The sequence below is a fragment of the Neolamprologus brichardi genome, chromosome 2, assembly GCF_056152115.1.
Source record: "Neolamprologus brichardi isolate AB-2024 chromosome 2, ASM5615211v1, whole genome shotgun sequence".
NCBI lineage: Eukaryota > Metazoa > Chordata > Actinopteri > Cichliformes > Cichlidae > Neolamprologus > Neolamprologus brichardi.
This window is the reverse complement of record NC_142105.1, coordinates 16,608,662-16,617,681: the sequence shown is the minus strand read 5'-3', so window position 1 is coordinate 16,617,681 and position 9,020 is coordinate 16,608,662. Positions and strand designations below refer to the sequence as shown.

Sequence of the window (9,020 nt, the reverse complement as noted above, 5' to 3'; positions counted from 1 at the left end):
GATTTGAAAGTAGTGTACACTGCATGAACTGGTATTTAAGCTGTAATTTGAAAGACACACATGAAGCTTATTTAGGCTCTACAGTCCTACTGCTGTGTACTCTGATGTGGGGTTAACAACATTAACGAAAAACAAGAAAATAAAAAATGCATATGCAAAATAGAAAAAAACCCAAATCCTCATCATGTCAACAATCCTTAAGAAAACACATCATGCTCTTCCAAATCCTGGTGAATTCCGTATGGCAAAATCCATGTCTGATTTGAAAGTAGTGTACACTGCATGAACTGGTATACGAAGGATATTTTCACAAGTATTGGCCACTGGAAATCTGCAGTTAGTGATGAACTCAAGGCTTGGCTTTGGAGAAAAACCCAGGGCTGGTATGCTGTCACATCCAGTGCAGAAAACAAGAATATCTTCCAAAGAGACATCATTTTCAACTATAAGATAGAAAAATACAAAATGATAATGAGATTCTGACTAAGACTATTGATGTACAGATACATTAAATTACCAAAAGATTAAATCAAAAGTGAAACGTATATTTTTTAAAGTTAAGCTGTGTGGCGGAGGTGTGGTCCCGGGCGCGGCTGCAGGGGAGGGGTGGTGCTGTGAGCTCAACGGGGCGGTGCTGGAAACGCAGGTGAAAACAGCTGATGGCGTTTTGAACTGATGATGCTTTCCTTACCCTTTATAGTGAGACGGGAGAGGAGCGGAGGGGGGCTGGAGATCAGCTGTGTCCGACAGCTGTCAGACTGTGTCGGTCATCACGTACAAAAAGAAATAAAGTTGGTGTCTGAAAACAAAGACCTGTGCCTGTGTGTAGTGCATTCCACAAGCTGTAATTTGAAAGACACACATGAAGCTTATTTAGGCTATACAGTGAAACCACAATGTCAAAAAAAGAAGTTAGTGGAGACCACCAGTAAACTCACATTCTGCCTCCTGAAGATAGTCTTGCCAGAAAGCCAGGGTCCGGCACTCATCTTGAAATGCATTACTCCCTCGTTCGGAGTGAATGATCTGGAATAGATTCTCCATATCAGTTGCTCTCAGAGCCATTCCAGCTTTCACGAAAAGGCACTTCATCTGAAGAGGGTATGCCTGTAGAGCATCTAGGACACCTAGAGACCTCAAGCCATCTCTGAACCTAGCCAAAATAAAACAAAATCAAATTGTATTTTATATTACTATTATTATATTTGTATTTGATGGGATTTGGAACCTGTATCATAACAAGAGGTTTTATTAAGAGACATTTCTGAACTAATTACAAATCGGTTTGTCGGGCGATCGTGGCTCAAGAGTTGGGAGTTCGCCTTGTAATCGGAAGGTTGCCGGTTCGAGCCCCGGCTCGGACAGTCTCGGTCGTTGTGTCCTTGGGCAAGACACTTCACCTACCGCCTACTGGTGTTGGCCAGAAGGGCCGATGGCGCGATATGGCAGCCTCGCTTCTGTCAGTCTGCCCCAGGGCAGCTGTGGCTACAACTGTAGCTTGCCTCCACCAGTGTGTGAATGTGAGAGTGAATGGGTGGATGACTGGACGTGTAAAGCGCTTTGGGGTCCCTAGGCGGGACTAGTAAAAGCGCTATACAAATACAGGCCATTTACCATTTAATTACATTTTACTTTCCTGTGGACTGCTGTATCAGAGGTGAAGAACATTTTTTTCCCCTTACAGGGCCAGGCTGTCTTAGATACAGATAAAGAATGCCTATACATGGAACAACTGAGCTGAAATATGATACACAGGGACCAGTCATGAATTGGAGTAAAAGTGACAAATTGCTTTCAAATACATCTGGTCTCTTGTTCCATTGGCATAACTTTTCTGTCAGTCTACAGTCAACCCAAATGCTACTCAATTTGAATCTATTTTTATTTACATATTTGAACACATGCCTACATTGGCACAGATACAACGTTTTATGTGAATTTTAATTTCATGAATGGAGCGCTACAGACCTGTACCACCCAAATAGGGTAATACCATTGTTTCACAACACAATGACTTTAGTAACACAGGCTTAATTTTTTACCATTACAGTATGTGTTTAGACATACCTTTCAAAAGGTGCACGGGTCCGTTGAAGGACATACCAGTGAGCCAGATCCAAAGCAGTTTCTTGTTTGTTTTGAAGTGTTATGCAAACATTGTGACCAGCAAGACTGATCAAGCTGGCTGCCTGTGCAACTGCATCTTGCAGCTGTAGATCATTCTCGGCCTGTATGATCTAAAAACAATATGAGGAAATTAAAAAATGAATTATTTGACTCTACTATTTAGTAGAACATACAAAACTAATAGCTTCAGTGTTTAATTAGTACATTAACCCTATGAAACCCCATAACCGATCAGGAGGCTGAGGTATAAGTTATTAAGCTGGAAAACAAGTCCAATCATTAAATTCTGAAAACTGAAACTTGGAGTTTTTTGGGCAGTAACCAACAGAACCATAACCTGCCACACACATTTTTAGTTCTTCCTTCTTGTAGCCATTAAAATGTTTGATCTTTTACTAGAAAGGTGCAGGACTCGGGCAAGAAAAATTAGGAAAGTGTTAGTAAAAATGTTGGACAAGCAAAAAAAGACCTACAATGAAATTGAAAGAACCAAAGGAAAATATGCTCACCGACTGCACTTGTGACCTTGTTTCCTCATCAGTAATATGATCAGTGCTGACTTTTACATTGTCTGGACCCTTTTGAAGACACTCATACAAGAGTTCAGACAAGAAACATGGACTCTGTCCCCCGTGGGCAATTGACATTGCCATGATCTGGCCAGCATACTAGTATCCATTATCTTTCATTGCTGTTAACAAATAAAATAAAACATCATCTCAAAAGCTTGCATCATTATTTTTGTTATTGTGGCATTTTTTATAGTACAAGTTACCAAATGTTATTTCTGAAAAAAATATTGCCCATACAGTTGCACCCATAAGAGTTTGGATAATGACAAAATCATCTTAATTTTGCTGTGCACCACCTTGGATTTTAAGCTGGAATGGCTCTCAGAGCAACTGATATGGAGAATCTATTCCAGATCATTCACTCCAAATGAGGGAGTAATGCATTTCAAGATGAGTGCCGGACCCTGGCTTTCTGGCAAGACTATCTTCAGGAGGCAGAATGTGAGTTTACTGGTGGTCTCCACTAACTTCTTTTTTTGACATTGTGGTTTTACTGTATCAATCAAGATGATACTGAAGTGCAATTCCTTCAAGGTATTTTATTAAAAAATGGCACCAGCTGATTAGGAATTACAGTCAATTTTATACATTATCCACCATCTTTAAAGATGGTCGCTTTAGACAAGTGATTGAAAGCTAACACCATTTTATGTATTATTTTTAATACAAGGATTAAAATTCTTTACAATTCTTTACAGCCTTACAGTCAGATCAGGTAACTGAGCTGGCTTGTTATGCGTTGGGTTATTATCAATTTACACTGTCCAATCAATTTAGCATTTGCATTTGGCTGAATCTGAACAGATTGCCCTTTACACTTCACAAATCACCAGTGATATCATTGACAACAGTAGTGGCTTGGTTCTATGGCAGCTACTCATCCCCGTGTCATAACGCTGCTTCCACTATGTGTGACTTGAGCTATTCTTTTCTTTACTATACTTTTCTCCTTCCATCATTTTGGTTAATCTTGGTGTCGTCTGTCCATATCTTCATAGCAGTATAGCATAGTTCTTTTAGATGTTTTAGAAGTCCTTCCAGTTATTTACTATTGCACCTTGTTGTAAAACATCTGTGTTTCCATTCATAAGTGCATCTCTTGATTGTTGAATTACACCATATCAGTCATTTGAATAATTACTTTTGAGAAATGAGAGAGCATGTATAAAAAAATAAAATAAAATGGCCAGAATTTCTAAATATGCAGTACTGTTTCAAGCCTTTCAACTAAAACAGAGAATCTGCCCTTCAGTCAATCTAGGTTTAATTTTTTAAAATTCTCTGTGGTGGTACAAAAATTCTGTCATTGCCAAAAAAATGTGTTTAGTTAACTGTATGAGATACTAAACTCGTACATGTAATCACAAACCAATTGATGTATAATGTATTGATGTAAAATAAATCAAATGGCAACAATTAATTAAATCATAAGTACCTTTAGAATTGCACGTTAGAACTTTAGCATTGGGTGGACCTTCAAAGATGCCAAGTTTATCCTTGACTTCACAGAGGCAAAGTCGAAAGAACTCCCGAGTAGGTCCTCCATTGTCAACAGCACCCTCAGATATTCCATAGTCATCAGTAAACTTCACATCTATTTTTTTCTCTGGTGAAAAATTGGATCTGCCCATGGCTCTGGATGCTCCATCCCACACATTTCGCCTTATGATGTTGAAGCGTACAGTGCTGTCATTATTTACTCTAGTAACAATCTGCTCCAAGATTCTCTCTAAGCTCTGGACGTCACTGAAACATACACACACACAAAAAAACAAAACAGTAAAGAAATATACTAGTCTCAATGGCAATAACACACCAACAGAATAATGATGTACCATCCTTAAGACTGTAATTGATATTTAACAAAAAAGAGATACAAATCAAGAATGTTTGTGATAATGGAAAAAAGATTAAGTTTAAGTTAAATTAAGTTTAAATTTTTATCTTGTCATAAATACACTAGTATTTATAAATAGTATAAATACACTATATAAATACAAGCAGAACAAGAAAAACAACAAGATCCAACACTGACAACCAACCTCCATTCAAAAAAGTAAAAATAAACCAAAACATATATCAAGTAAAATATAATTAATCTGATAGCCTTGGTAATCTTCAAATGACAACAGAAATCGCAGGTTGCAGTTTGTAGTTTGCTTATTCAAACTGATCCAAAACTAGACAGCAGGTGACTCCTTTTCCGCAACAAACATAAAATAATGGTTAATATGTTGACCTTTCAACATGACAAGTAAAAGTTTGTATTGTACTGACCTTTCACTTGCACTTGAGTCTAAAGACCTTGAAATGGCTTCTTGGAGGTCGGGGTCATCTGACAGGTATTCTTCCTCAAACAGGCCAAGATATGTACTGCAAAGCCAGAATGTTTTGTAAATTATTTAGTTAAATTACATATAAATGATGTTGGCATAATTACATTATCACAATACATAGATTGGCCTCAGCATTATTAAAGTTGTGTGGGATCATCTTGACAGAGAACAGAACAAAAAGCCTGGAAAACTATTCCTGAACCATGCTTAAAGAAATTCAATAAAAAGAAGACATTGCCATCAAGAAAGCTTGGTTAAGAGAGTTCAAGCTATGTTGAAGACTAAAGTAGCTCATATCACAGTTTGAATTTTAAGCTCATTAAAATTCTACAAGTTTTGTTCTACTCTAATATACTGCGCTTTCATGTCTGTTTGTAGACAGAATTTTGTAGACTTCAGTAAATCACCGCGCTTCTTTCCTATTTTTCCAGCAAAATACAAAGAAAGCAGGGGTGGCTCATGACTTTTGCACAATATAGCTCAAAAGATTAAAAGATACAAACATGTACAAAACACAAACCTGTAGGATGTGCTGGATAAACTTGGCTGGGTAGGTCCATTGGACACACTGGAGGTGTTACTAGAGAAGACACGTGTGTCACCAGTAACACTGGCAGAAGAACCCACTGATAAGGCAGGTGTGTTGTAACTGACAGAGGCAGATGTTCCACTGGAGTAAGGCTCATCCTCATCAGTAGCAACGACAGCAGGATTGGTGGACATTGTGAGGGTGTCAGCAGAGATGGAAGATTCAACAGTACAAACATCTTGGGTAGCAATGCACCAGATGACCTCATCATCAACAGACATGGACTGTGTGTTAACAATGGGAATGGCTGAGGGAACTTCTTTAGAAATTTCAACTGTGAGAACACAAAGAACAGGAGTTTAACTTTTGAATAACATCTAATCACATATATAGCTTTTGCTTTTCATGTATTTAGGGGTACATTTCTTCCTGCTCAAAATATTAAACTAAATACTTAACACTTAACTAAAGACACAATGCCTAAGATGACTAAGTAACAGACACTAAATCAACTTAATTTCCAGTTTATTTGGAGCGACTTTTAGATAGGAATATTTACCGCATTTGTCAGAATTCAATGTTTCTGTGAAATCCTGTCTGCTTGTATGGCTACTCTCTCCATCAGAATATGTCTGTAAATTAAAACAGATAATACATTTCATTATACTGACAACAAAATGTCATAATAAATATTAGTAATATGTTTATGTATTATGTATTAAAACAAAATACAAGTGACAATGTTTAAGGGAGTTTAAAATCCATCTTTGCCTTTTTCACTCTCATTTTATGAACATACATACATTTGCTGAAATGTTCAGGATTACTTACTGATTCATTGTCCTCACATAAGATGACCTTGTCAGGTCTGACATAAATTGACTTCTGATGAAACAGTTTTTTCGCAAGGTCTCCATTCAAAGTCTGTTTGGAAGTGAGTGATGGCTCAACTAGTTTGGTGTGGCATGCCAGCAAAATCTGTAGCCTAGGGGAGGAAGAAAACATAGTGTATATGAATTTTTTGTTAAGGCTAACAGACTACAATACAATACATTAAAAGGCTTAATTTTTGTTAACTCTAAAATATATCAATCCAGTCATCTGATCGGTGCTCCCAGATCCTTTTTGGAAATACCCAAAGTTGACCTTTAATAGTATAATAATCTAAGTAACAAAAAAAAAAATTATAAAAAAGGATCTAATGCTTACCTGCATCCTTCAACAACTGGCTGCATTACTTTGTCCCAGTCACAGCTAAACTCCAGTGCAGATTTTATATGTCCATTTTCAAAAAGCCAAGCTTTTTTGTTACGCCTTGGCACATGTGTAGTTAGATGGTCTGGCAAGAGAATCACTTCTTTGGTGAAAGACTGAGCCACAGAATGTGACCTGCTTAGCTGTGCTGGAAACCTAATGGAGGATAAAGGCAAAGTAAACATTTCTTCATGTAATATACTCACACTTGTCTGATCAATGAAGTACATTTAATTGAAAAAATACACCATGCTGTACACATGTCTAATCTGCATTAATAAACACCCTCTAGCCCCATGGTAGCTAGGATAGACTCTTGGAATCCTGAATTGGATAAGTGGAAGAGAATGGATGGATGAATGGATGGATAGATGATGGAAGATAGTGGGATGGGTGGGCGGAGAAACTTAACAATCACATAAAAAAATTTCTTAAATTCACGGAGTACTTTTTGTTGCTTTAAATAAAAGTTTCATTAAATTACATACTGCCAAAAACTATGTATTGTAACAACTGATGTGCTTTCAATCTGCAAACATTGTGTAAAAGCAATTGCTTTTACACAATGTTTGCAAATTAAGCTTACGGGACGTGAAATATTATAGAAATCGCATGTTTCCACAATTAAACAAATTAACTGTTGTGCACAGTTTAGTCTCCACGTACACACGCTGTCAGTCTATCGCACAGTTTTTTTGTTTTGTTTTTTTGTGATATTTTTGTTTACTTAGCTTCGTCGAGCAATTGAAACCTACGGGCTATTACTAACCTTCCACTAGTAATAGTTTCAGTGTATTTAGTTCTGTTCTTACCTCTTCTGCCTTGGGCCCTTTCGAGTGAAAGGTCTAAGATTGTAGATGGGACTTGTTGTGGGGCACTCCTGTGATGTGGAAGGCACGTTCTCCATAACGTTAGCTGGATAACCAGGGGTTATCTGACCGGAGAGGTTCACTGCATTTGGTCTTCCACGATGAAAAAGTGAATAAATTTCTTCATCAGTAGTACGATGCGGTACACTAGTACAAATATTAGGTTGGCCAGAACATGCATTTGCCAGGGTGTTAATTAGCTCCTCATTACTTAGAATTTGAGCCACAAGATTCCATGCAGACTGGCTCATAATGCCATTCCTCGCCGGTACAAACAAGGAAAACACTAGATGGTGCAAGCGCCTCCGTGACGTCAAGTTTCATTCTATATATTCAGAAGATCATTTTATATATTCAAGTTTCATTCTATATATTCAGACTTTGATTGTGATATATATATAATATATATATATATATATATATATATATATATATATACATATATAATGTTAGACTTGAATGTCCTAAAAATCACACTTTCCCTCTGCTTAGCAGCTTGATTACATTCTCGTGACATATGACAGTTTATTAGCAAATTGCCTCAGCCTGACAAAGTTAAGTTTACTTTAGAGAAAGTTCCAGTAACAAACGCTAACAGCGGCTAACACCAGAAAAAACAGCAGCACTTACCAAGTTCAGGATAACCTGAACAACGTAATCATTGCCATCAGCTAGAAATTAGCTTCACTGAGTCATCCATCCATGTCTGCCTCCTTTCACAAAGTTTGACAGGCTTCTCAAACAGACATGGATGCTTCACCCACCGTTTCAACAGCAGATGCAAACAGTGGACTGACCACCGACACTTATTATGAATAAACAGCAGCCAGAACATTTAAGGGAAAATATTTCCTTAACATATCCATTTACAATAATCATTTTTTCCTGATTTGTTGTTAAGTGCTGATGTTACTGAAATATGTTTTGCACTAAAATGCTCATGTACTCAAACAATAGTAGAAACTCGACTGTCTGAGAACAACATCCAGCCGCTGCCCTTGTCGGGTAGAGAGGTAGAGGTCCTATCCTCATGTGATACAGCTAGTTAAAACTAATTATTGCAAATGAAAGGTATCCTTGTTACCTAAATTTGATCACAGGCTCATCTTGCAGTGATGATACCTTTCTAAAAAAATCTAATATAGGCTTAACATGGAAATGTTACACCTACACAAAATTATGTCTATTAAAAGAGTCAGTGTTAGCTTACTTAGCTTACTTAGCCTAATTATAATTATAAAATTATTATACAATAAAGCTAACTATGTGTATCTTTGGGGGCTTGACGTTCAAAAACATCATCTTTGCTTGTTCCAGTATGATTTTTTTTAAA

General features: G+C 37.2%; 1 pseudogene across 1 annotated transcript; it reads right to left on the bottom strand.

The window, feature by feature from the left end:
* Positions 1-7,938, bottom strand: LOC148106111 (uncharacterized; annotated as a pseudogene). Its single transcript, XR_015720740.1, has 11 exons — positions 7,631-7,938; positions 6,774-6,974; positions 6,396-6,549; positions 6,124-6,196; positions 5,556-5,871; positions 4,977-5,072; positions 4,135-4,445; positions 2,637-2,818; positions 2,068-2,237; positions 939-1,153; positions 1-443 (listed from the first exon to the last, which is right to left on the bottom strand). The product of XR_015720740.1 is annotated as an uncharacterized LOC148106111 (transcript).
* Positions 7,939-9,020: the final 1,082 nt, after the last annotated feature.